We start from the raw sequence: 13185 nt of genomic DNA on the forward strand, positions 1-13185 counted from the left end.
GTGTTTTCCATTTTAGGATACTTGCCGTATTAGATAAGCTTCCAATCACCCCTTTCCCTTTGAATGGCTAATTTAGATCTAGGGGCTTGAGCCATAGGACCCTTTAAATCGGAAATCCAAACCCTCTGCCTAGAATCTCATAGAAACCATTCGTCAAGAAAGTTCGAAGATCTATACATCTCTAATACATATCCCAAAATATTTTTGTGCTACAATATAAGTAGTAGGTTATAGGTGCTAGTAATAGTAATAGTGTATACATGTTAAGTACTAGTATAAGTAGTATTAGGGTTTAAGGTTTTAATATGTATATGTATATATAATTTGTATATATATGTGTATATATATAAAAATATTTTTTTTTACATGTATATATGTATATATAAATCTAGGTGTGTTTATGTATATACTTATGAATAACAAGTTTATAATATGAATATGAATTAACAAAGATTAAAGTTTATGTAAATAGTTTAGGGTTTATGTTATACCTTTGAAGATTCAAGATAATTAACAAAGAAAAGATGAACACGATGAAGATGGAAGATCAAAGCCTTGAAAATCTTGAAGAACTCCTTGAAGATTCTTGAAGAACACGAAGAACAAGCTTGAAGATCCGAATATCATAAGAGAGGGAGAGGGAGAGATTGTTTTTGAGAGAGGATTTTGGTGTGATTTGTGAATGAGAAACTAGGAGTCTAGGAGTGTTTATATAGTGCAAGTATTAGAGTGTTAGTCAACATAAGGATGTTCTAATTAATAATTTTATTTTGTTTTATAATTTTTAGTCAACAAAAGGTGGTACTAGTTTATAATTAGTCAACATAAGGATGTACTAGTTTATACTTTATTTTTAGTCAACATAAGGATGTAATTGTTTAAGATTCTTTAGTCTCATTATTATTACTATTATTATTTTTACATTTACTACATGATAAGTATTATTTTCTTTTTACTAATTCATGACTTGTATATATTTAGTTCCCAATTGTTTTATTATTTATATCAATGTCAATTTTTATTTATTACTTATAGGTTATTAGTTATAATATTACATAAATGCATAAATTTTAATTAGCAATGAGTGTCGACTAACAGTTTATTATTTTCATCTTTTATTAACTTGTCAATTATTGCACAAAATTAATTAATATGTTTTCTAACTCTTAATACTTAACAATTGTTGATTAAAGTTTAATCATTAAGTTTTAATTATATTGTTTGGGCATTTAATATTGGAAAAATATAGAATGGAAAAATGAGGGTCGTTATACATGCCATGAATTGGTGAAGAAACAATACCCAGCTTACATACCGCTGTGCGTCCTAAAAGAATATTATAACGCGACACAGTATTCATGACATACAAATTCAACAAAGCTTTACGCATAAGCATTGCATTGTCTTCATCCACAATTTCAATCTCTAACTCCAATTTCCCTATAGGCCACGCAGACTCACCTGAAAAACCTGATAAAGAAATTGCAGTTGACTTGAGCTTGGATTGAATATCCTTTGGCAGTTTGCGGAAAAATTGATTGTACATAACATCAACACTACTACCAGTGTCTACATGTACTTTCATCACTTGAATACCAACTCCCGCAATCCTACATGATATCACAATTGGCTCCTCCAAAAATCCGCAATCTTTTTCTGATGTGAAAGTTATAGGCTCAAGCTGCCATTTTTCATAACCTTCAAACGGTTTCTGCTTCTGCGCATCACCATTAACAGTCACCATGTTTATTACTTGAATTTGTTGCAAGCTATCCTTTTTGCCCACTACCTTTGCACCTAAGTTTTTGACCGCGGGTGCTTTGCGTTCTTGTTGCACCACCGTATTGACATTTGGTATTTTTGGAGTAGCTGCCAATGCGAGTGCCACCATTTCATCTGTTGTGCTTGCTTCTTTGTTATTCAAAAAATGATTTAATTTCCCCTGCCCAACCGCGTCTGCAATTAGCTCAACAAGGTCGCGACATCTATTTGTATCATGACCATAATCGTCATGAAGGATACAAAATTTAGATTTATCACGCCTATTATTATCACTCAACTGCGGAGGGTTTGGAAATGTCTTAGCAACACGCTCTTGCAAAAGTATTTCTTTTGGCGTTTTTGACAATGTTTGAATTACAGCAAAGGAATCATTATTCCACTTTCGCGTGTAATTTTTGTCGCGGTTATTATAACCTTGATTACCACCATCTCCATTGTTGCGCTGTCGATCATTGCACCAATTTCCACCATTATTATTCCTTCGTTGCTATCCAGATCCGCGATTTTAATCGCGATATCCATCCCCGTTACCATCACGGTATGTATCATTATCATTACGCCAACTTCTGTCTTTGCCCCACCCGCAATTTTGCACTATATTACTGTCTTCACCACAACGAATGTAGTCATATATTTCTTGCATGACTTTAGCAAAATTACGCGGTACATCTCTTCGCAGACGTCGCACAAGCGTTGGGTGCCTCTGCGGATTTATCGCATGCACAAAGTCGGAAATTTTCTGATCTTCATTGAGATTTGGGATTTTTTGACATTCATAAATGTATCTTGTCAATAAACTTCCCAATGTTTCTTTGAAGCCTTGTTTAATATCATGGCACTCGATGTGCGTCTTTTTCTGCGGTAGCAAGTTTTGAAAATGCAAAAGAAAATTTTCTCTTAAATCAACAAACCCCACAATGCTTCTTGCGCTTAAATTATGAAACCATTCACACGCTAAGCCTTGCAGCACCATTGGGAAAACGCGGCATGCAACCAGCTCATCCCAGTTATACGTACTTACAACTCCTTCAAATCTTTATAAAAAGTCAAGTGGATCTGTTAACCCCGAATATACACCCAAAGTTGCAGGCACAATGGGTGGTGTAGTGATTGGGTAATCAGATATGTGCTCAACAAACTTGTCTATCTCAAACGTTATTTCAGTTGCCTTTTTTGGCCGCGCTTCTTTATTTTCTGCGCAATATTTTTCAATCATTTGTTGAATAACATATGGGCGTTCGAACTTGTGTTGCACGTCTTTTGGTGCCAACTTCTTGAACATATCCGCCAAGAACATTTACGTATTCTCCATTTTCGCAGCCTGAGATGTTTCTCCTTCTTCATAATATCGCGGAACAGGTGTAAGAGGTCTTTTGTGTTTTAATTTGGTAACTTCAACCACCTCCTGATCGCTTTCAGAGTTTTTAGAATTATCAAAATTTGGCAATAGAGCTTTATCGCTTCTTGCTTTCTTTAAAATTAACACCGGTGAACCAAAAGCACTTTGGTCTTGAATTTCATCTCGCGCACTTTCATCATGATTTATTATTAACCTTTGCGCATTTGGTGATGTTTCATTGAGTGGCCATTCGTAATTATTTGGAATGCAGAGGTCAAACCCTCTTTCCTTTAACAATTGCTTTGCCTCTAAAGGCGTGAGCACTTTTTTCATAGCCTTTTTTGGCACTCCCTTTTCTGCGGTTTCAGCGCCATTATGCGCACTACCTTCATTAGCTGAAACTTTATCTATTTTTGCCTGCGCACTTATAGAGGCTAATTTCAACCTCATTTCTTCTGCTTTTTGCTCTTCACGCATTTGCGGAACATTTCGCCTAGCCGCGTTCATTTTTTCAACCATAACATTTGATTGTGCTTCTTCAATTGCTTTAGCATTTGCAGATGCTTTTACAAGCAATTCTTTAGTTTGCTGGCTAACTTCAGGACTTGACTGAAAGTCAAAATTCGAAACCTTTTTGGATCCGATGCACCTATAGTGCATGTATTCTTCTTTTTTTTGCACGTAGTCATGTTTATTCAAGAGCACCTTCAAGTTTTCACTTTTTTTTAAATCAAGAACACTTTCCTGCAATGTAACAATGAAAATAACACGATTAGAATTAAAAAATGAGTTTAATAGCTCGATTAAAATGAACATGAATTTCTCATTTCAATTCTATTCGAGTCCCACGGATGGCGCCAATTGATCAATCCTAGATTATCCTATAAAGGCTAATCAAGGATTGAGTGCAATGAGGGGTGTAATGGATGTCGATTAGGATTTTGGGACCTTATTGTCATATTTCGTTAAGTGCTAAACGATCAACAACCATGTCCCGGTCTTCATAAATTACCTTAACCAACAAAGATCAAGTCTCGGTCAAACTCACGAGAAAGATCAATATGGCTAGAGCAATTCTTCCAGAATCAACAACCTCAAATGAGAGGCCAAGCTCCCTATTTATAGGTTTGAAACTTACGCGAAAGTAAGATGTGCGGGCACTTAGGCATTCCGTACAAGTACTGCGAGAACCCTACGCACTCTTTAATATTCCGCGCAATCTCACCGCATTTATTAAGATTTACCGCAGTTTAGTTGTCTTGCACCTTTGCCTTTAAGTAGCTTTTCGCACTAAAAATATACATATACATGCGTATGTATATGATCAGTGTATGTGTTTGATTATAGTGAAAAACCGTAGAGCAATAAGAAGAAGTGCAGAATGTAGTTTCAGCGGAGAAAGAGAATGTAGTTAATTCAAAACAACATAAATTGGAGAGGGTTTTAGGATATAAGGATTAATAATAATAATAATAATAATAATAATAATAATAATAATAATAATAATAATAATAATAATAATAATAATAATAATAATAATAATAATAATAGTAGTAGTAGTAGTAGTAGTAGTAACAATAAAAATAAATATACTTAATAAAAATAAATTGATATTACATTATACTCTCTTCATTCTAATTAATAGACTTGTTTTTCTTTTTTGGGATATCTCAAATTAATGTCACACTTCCAAAAATAGATAAATAATAAGGTAAAGTTCTTTTGTACCGTTACTTCATGCATGTAAAACAATAAGGTAGGTAAAATATAGGGCTACTGACCAAAACGCTCAATTTGTCACCGAACTATAGAGATTCGCCCTCATTTTTTGCCAAAATGCCATCACAAGTCACAAACCCTCGTGCGACTTTGCGACTCGTGATTTTTCCGTGTTTTTGAGGAGTTTCAGATCCCGATCTGAGACTTAGAAGCATGATCGAGAAAATACGTGTCGCCTTGCAACTTGCGACTCTCTGTCATTGCGCATTCGGTGTACGAGTTGCTTGGCTCACAAGGTCTATCTTGCGAGTTATCTGAACGTTTAGTTACTTTATTTACTATTTATGTAGTATTTTCTTGTCATTTGGTGTTCCTAAATAACTTGAGTACTTAAATAGAAATATAGCAAGATACAAATGTTAATACACATTGTATAATGACATTTAACATTATAAATGAAACAACAACACTTGAAAGAAAATTATATTGTTAGCGACGTTGATGCACCATCTGTAGAGAAAGGATTTGGCAGAAAGTAACACGTGGGTGTAAGGTCAGAACCATATTTGTGGAAGAAGTTTATGAAGTTCTTCTTAGTAATGTTAAGACAATGACATGATGAGTCTCGAAACATAAATACAGAAGCATTTTAGACTATCAGAACACATCCAACACATATACCCTTGACCTCTTCTAGGATTTTGTGATGAATTATCCCTGAAATAGAACCTATAGTATACTTTAACACAACTTTAAGATCACCCAGTGCATTTGGAACACAAGAACTGATAACACCAACCACCTTATAAAATTTTCCTTCTTTCAAACAGTAAGGTATTGCTCCTAAATTTGAGTATGTTTCATTCAAAACCACAAACAAAATGATTGATTATTTAACTTTAATGTACAGTTTAAGAAAAAAACACGATTGATTACTACTTCCATCAGGATATGCCTACTGTATCACAGATAGCCACACAATTTGTTTAAAGCCATCATCATATGCTTCCAATTGAAGTACTCCCCTTATATATTCCTCGATACCCCTCAAATATTCAGCCTCGTTATGTTGAACCTAGCTTCTCCGATGATAAGCCGCCTGGAGAACACGTGGTGAACCTGTGATATTGTATCCAAGTTCAATGTACTCATTATTACAGTTTGGAACTAGCGTGGTGATGGAAGGGGTGGTGTTATGTGTAACAACCCGGAAATTTCCAACCAAATTTAAACTTTAATCTTTATATGTTTCCGACACGATAAGCAATATTTATTAAGTTAAATTTCAAGAATTTTAAACTATGTTCATACATTCATTCAACCTCGACCAAGTTCCAACGATTCACGAACCATTAAACGAATATGATTATATATGTATATGTGTATATATATTATAACTTGAAACGTAAACAAAATATTAGATTAAATACTTTATATAATTGTATCTGTTTCAAAATGTTTATCAATGGAATTAGAAGATAAGATCAAATGATTGAATTATCAGATATATTGAATTATGATTACAAGTCTCTGTTGAAAGGCCCACGTTGATTTGAGAAATCTTTCCATTTTAACAATATTCGAAAAATGGTAAAGTGATTTATAAATAAGAACAAATTGTCAATCATTGAGAACTAGACAAAGGATAGTGGAAGATTGAATCTCATAAAGACTCGATTGATCTATTTAGTTTCAAACGTACAAAAACGTTTTCAGTTTAAAAAGAACTTTATTATTAAAACATATATAACTTTTATAAATATCTAGAACCACTTTTGACAACTCATTACTTAACTAGTATGATAAAGATAACAATATTTATATTTTATTTTATTAAATATATATAACGATTTAAATTAATATTATATATATTTATACACGTATTATACGTACATAGTTTTATATTTTTACTATACTTAAACTTAAACTTTACCTTTACTTTATTTTTACTTTACTTTAACTTTAATAATTCATACTTTAATAATTCACTTTAATAATTCATACTTTAATAATTCACTTTAATAATTCATACTTTAATAATTCACTTTAATAATTTATACTTTAATAATTCACTTTAATAATTCAAAAATCTATTATAAATAGAATTCAATAGGTTTCATTATTTCATAGAAACTTGAAAATATTTTTCTCTAAACTCTCTCAATCGATTTACATATATATATTTACTCCGTATTATTTCAAGATATTATTAGTATACATAAAATATTACGACGGAGTGCTGTCCGAGTGATTTCAAAATTGTTTTTCGAGTAGGATAGGATTAAGGAAATTATGGGTTATAGCTATGGAGGTGATTGAGTATGGTTCATGGGTATGCTCGTGAGGTCAATAGAGTGTGTATCATTTCCGTTGCATCTACTTACCTTTCCTGCAATATTGAATCTCAATATTGATACGTGAGTACTCATAATTTAACTTTTACATACTAATAGTGTATCCCTGACTAGTGCTCGAGTATTTAGGATTATGCATGCTTGTACTTTTGATATTGCCCTTAGACATGTTAGGTTGAATCTTGAATTAGTTACACTTGCGGTTGAGATAAGGTATAAGATATGCATGTCCTTGGAAAGCTAGCGAAAAATTAAGAACTTTTCCTTTAGATATCGAATGGTTTCGATGAACGGATTAGAAGTTATAATCAATTGAATTTTCGATATTTTTATTAAAAATGATTATTATTATCGTCGTTTTTATCGTCATTCTAGTTTTATCTTATTATTATCATTATTATTATCTTTATCAATAAAAAGGATTTATCATTAAAAATTGTTATTTTTTTATTATTACTATCGTTATTATCGTTAAAGTTATAATTAGTATTATTATTATTATCCAATTATTATTATTATTATTATTATTATTATTATTATTATTATTATTATTATTATTATTATCATTATTAATATATATATCATTATTTAAAAATGGTTATTGTTATTGTTATTATTATTATTACTATATTATCATTAAGATAATTATTAGTATTATCGTTAATAATGTTATAGTAACTATCATTATTAATATTAGTGTAATTAAAATAAATATTTGTAACACCTAATTATTTTGATTACTATTATTATCATTATTATGAACACGATATAAAAGACGATTAAAAGCTATTAAACGAAATGATTAGGAAATAATGAGTAAGAGTATCATGATGAAATTAAAATATTATAAGATATTAATTTAGATAAAATTATCGTTCTTATTATTTTTATCATTACTATTATTATTAAAAGTATCGTTAGTATTAAAACTATCATTTTAACAAAAATTATCATTTTAATATAAATGTCATTGTTACTATAAAAGATCGTTATTATTATTATTTTAAATAGAATTATTATTTTAAAGATAATATTAAAAATTATCGTAAATATTAAAGTTATCAAAATTAGAATTATCGTTTTATCATAATGTCATCTTAGTAATTATAAATATTGATATTTTTATAATAATAATTATTATTACAAAATAATACAACTTTTACTTACTATCATTATAGATATTATTTTATCAAATAAATATGTGATACAAACTTATTTTACTACGTGTAATAACTTACTTTAATAATACCTATCATATTATCTTTATGATATTAAATGAACCCTATAAATTTTATTACTTAATATATATAAAAGTATATTTTATTATATAAATTTAATATACATTTTATTTATTAATAAATAAATTATATTATTTACTCTAATAAATCTTTTAAAAATATTTAAAAATATAAAACGACGATATTTAAACTATATATTAATCATGTATAGATTTTTGGAAATTATTTTGAGTCAAATTTACTTTTGTTGACTTTTGCATATTAGTCTCGAGCATTAGGATTGTGGTACACTATGATTTGACCTAATTTATTAGACAAATATTGACCAACACATAAATATATATAATTAATTTAGGTTCGTGAATCCGAGGCCAACCTTGCACTTGTTCAATGACGTTATATGTATTTTTACTACGAAATACAGTATGGTGAGTTTCATTTGCCTTTTTTTACCCTTTATATTTTTGGGACTGAGAATACATGCGCTTTTATAAATGTTTGACGAAATAGACACAAGTAATTAAAACTACATTCTATGGTTGAATTATCGAAATCGAATATGCCCCTTTTTTATTAAAGTCTGGTAATCTAAGAATTAGGGAACAGACACCCTAATTGACGCGAATCCTAAAGATAGATCTATTGGGCCTAACAAACCCCATCCAAAGTACCAGATGCTTTAGTACTTCGAATTCGTTTTTATCATGTCCGAAGGATTTTCCAAAATGATAGGGGATATTCTTATATGCATCTTGTTAATGTCAGTTACCAGGTGTTCAATCCATATGAATGATTTTTATCTCTATGCATGGGACGTATGTTTATGAGAAATGGAAATATGAAGTCTTGTGGTCTATTAAAATTATGAAAATGAATGTTTATGATAAACTAATGAACTCACCAATCTTTTGGTTGACACTTTAAAGTATGTTTATTCTCAGGTATGAAAGAAATCTTCCGCTGTGCATTTGCTCATTTTAAAGATATTACTTGGAGTCTTTCATAGCATATTTCGAAGAACGTTGCATTCGAGTCATTGAGTTCATCAAAGATTATTATTAAATCATTTTATAGTTGGATAGTGGATATTATGAAATGGTATGCATGCCTGTCAATTTTTGATGTAAAGAAAGTTTGTCTTTTAAAAACGAATGCAATGTTTGTAAAATGTATCATATAGAGGTCAAATACCTCGCAATGTAATCAACTATTGTGAATCGTTTATAATGTATATGAACGGGTCCTTTCAGTTGGTATCAGAGCGGTGGTCTTAGCGAACCAGGTCTGCATTAGTGTGTCTAACTGATAAGTCGATAGAATGCATTAGTGAGTCTGGACTTCAACCGTGTCTGCATGTCAAAAGTTTTGCTTATCATTTTGTGTCAAAAATTAACTACTTATCATCCTCAGGAAATTATCTGCTTATCATTTTTAGTCTAAGACACGTCTTGCTGCATTGATTGTATGAATAGTGTATAGACAAAAATTCATATCTTAGCATATCTGCTAAATCATATCTTATCGTATCTGTTACTTTAAACTTTGCCTGACATATCCCACAAAGTCCTCCGTAATCTACGAAATTTTTTGATCTATATATATATATATATATATATATATATATATATATATATATATATATATATTATGTAATTAGAATACCATCCGTTAGCCAAAATCATTTCATATCGAAAAAAAATCCTTTATCCAATTGTACGAAATGGAATTCGTCATCAGTTCAAGTCACTCAGATTCCGAAATGGAATCCCATTCAAGCTCCGAAAGCAGTGTGACCGGAATAGATCAACCAATCAGTCATCACCTATTCTGGATGAATTGGGGATGGGTTCGTAGCCTCCTCAATCATTGGAGACAAGAAGAAGGTGATCCCTTCCATCCACCACATTGCCCTCTTGACGAAGAACCTGAAGCACTTACCGGCGAACCTGTCTGAAACACCATTTTCTCGCTCATTTCCAGAGTATCTCGTCACGATTATATATTACATCAAATTTTAGATTTTATTTATCCGCTCGTCCGAACCGACAATCACCCCGGTGTAATAGAAGAAGTCAACGAGCTTCGCGCTCGGGTAGTGACTTTGGAGAATATGGTGTAGAGATTACAAACACCAGCAGCAGCATCAGCAGCATAACAAGTACCACCATCATCAACGCCAACAGTACCATTACCACCTCCAACCATAACCGCGTCGTAAACCTCAACTTCACAATCTGTCCCACGAGCATCAACGTCATACGCACCATAGATAATAAGGAGTACCAACAACAATAACTGACGAAGTATTAATTCATAACTTCATTGGAGAAACATTCCGCGGCGATTATGTAATCTCTAAAGTCTTAGAGATTATCTAATCTAGCCCTAACCATAAATCAGTTAAGCGAACCAAAATGATAGAAGGAAGAGTAGAAACCCTGACAAAAATGGTGTGTGATTAACAAGCTAAACTTGCTTTACCAACATCATCAACAGTACCGTCAGCATTACCAGCATCGTCAGTACAGTCAACATCCTAATCAACAACACAGATAACATCACAAACTCCGCCAGTTCAAGAATCACTGTGGACATCATTACGAATCAATAACGTGTATATTGTATCAACGAGTTATGAAGAATTAACTCATTCCATCTGAAGAAATTATATGTATATTATATATATATATATATATATATATATATATATATATATATATATATATATATATTTTTTTTTTTTTTTTTGAAATAAATCTTTCCATGCTAAGCTATTGTGTGTGAATCTTAACTACTCGGTTAATTCATATTACAAATATGCAATAATGTACGTCCTTCGGTCGCAACTTAACCAGCGTCAACTACAATCTCTGTCGCAATTCAACAAATTTCAATTCATAATAAATTAAGTATATATTTGATTTTACACTTTCATCATCGATGTACCCGAAACTTTTCAGATAACATCATTCGTACTTTCCGAAATTCACAAGAATTCCACGAACCGAACATCATACATCACCAAATAACGAAGTATTGATTCATAATTTCAATGTCATTAAAGAAATACTGCGTAAAAGTTATGTACTTTTTAAAGACTTTAGGGATTATTCAATTCTAGTTTCAACCGTAAATCAAATGAGTTTAATTTAACATTAACTCATTAAATCTATGTTACATCTGAAGAAAATATACATATATATATTTTCATAAAGACTGTAATAAAATTCTTTTGTACAAAATATTAATTGTGAAATTTTTTTTAACGGGTAGGTAATACCCGAGAGATATATAAATTCACAATTAATATGTTACATTCTTTGAATCTGATTCAGCAAATCATCCATTATACTCCCTACTTTCACAACAATATACATTCTTTTATAGAAATCAAAACAACCATACTCATTCAAAATTTAATTACATATTCTGATTTTGAAATCTCAAAATTCAACTTGAGATATGACCAAAATCATCACTCTTAGATCCTTACATCTTTCACAAGCTATATTTTGACTTCAAAACTGTGTTAGAACATCAAATGTATATTAACGATTTCAATTTGTGTTCAAACCCTTCGAAAATTTCTGAAGACACTTCGAATGAGGAGCAATCGAGATGATGATCCAACCACATGTTACCCACAGTTATGTACCCGAAAACTCTTGAAACCAAAGTAAAAGTTTAAACAACGTATCCGCGTCAGATTCTTTGGCATTTATTAGCAAAAATAACTTTGCGACTCCTATTCAAAGTAGCCAGTTTTGTCACAGCTCCAGCAAGTCAACTTCGACTTTTCAGTCAGACTAACCTTATTATAACCTTGAGATATACACCATCGTTACCAGGGAACCTTTTACATTCCACCACATTATTAGCAGATATACCAACAACTTCATTACCCTTTGACTTTAGCCTCTCCAAAAAGTCATTATAATTATTCATTGAAACCCCATCATTTACTCATTCGCATCTTGTAATGAGAATTGCCATACGAATCATTGGGAATTAGCAATCAGTATTTTGAAATCTCGCAGCATGTCTACGCAAACAGTGATATGTGTATATATAACGTCTATCTTCTGGACTTAATTTGAATGTGAAGTTTCTGAAAAACACTCCGAACTACGAATTGATTCTCCGAAAATGGAAAAAAAAATGCTGATGAAGCAGCAAAAACTATAAACGACTTTAAACTGTAAAAGCTGGATGATGATGATGAAGTGTGCTGGCAAAGCGCATAAAAAGAGAAGTTTTGGAACTGGAAAACGGATTGAGCAAAGTAGGAAGGAGGCTGTGGACAAATTACAAAGACTGAACCTGACTTCAAAGGATCCAAATGATTCAGTACCTGCTGAAGTCATTAACGAATACCTTGCTCCTGACTCTAAACCCCTGCAGACAATATTCTTCATCATCCTCTGATATTAGAAATTCTAAAATATCATCATATCTTTCATTATAAATATCCTCCATATTTCTGAAGATATTTTCTTAATTTTTCTTATTAGAAATCATTTACCTCTTCGCGCTATCTGTATTACATCATAAAAGAAACTATTTTAGTTTCTAAATTCTGAAATATTCAAGTTTAAAATAGGAATATTTTGAAGTAGTGTTGGGAACTGAAGCATGAATTAGTATAATATAATGACACTTGATCAATGTGATTATATTACAGTAAGTCATGCTGAGTTTCTAAATGGAACGTGATGATTCACAGATCATAACATCATCATGTGCCATGTTATAC

Source organism: Rutidosis leptorrhynchoides, chromosome 6 (genome assembly GCF_046630445.1).
Source record: "Rutidosis leptorrhynchoides isolate AG116_Rl617_1_P2 chromosome 6, CSIRO_AGI_Rlap_v1, whole genome shotgun sequence".
NCBI lineage: Eukaryota > Viridiplantae > Streptophyta > Magnoliopsida > Asterales > Asteraceae > Rutidosis > Rutidosis leptorrhynchoides.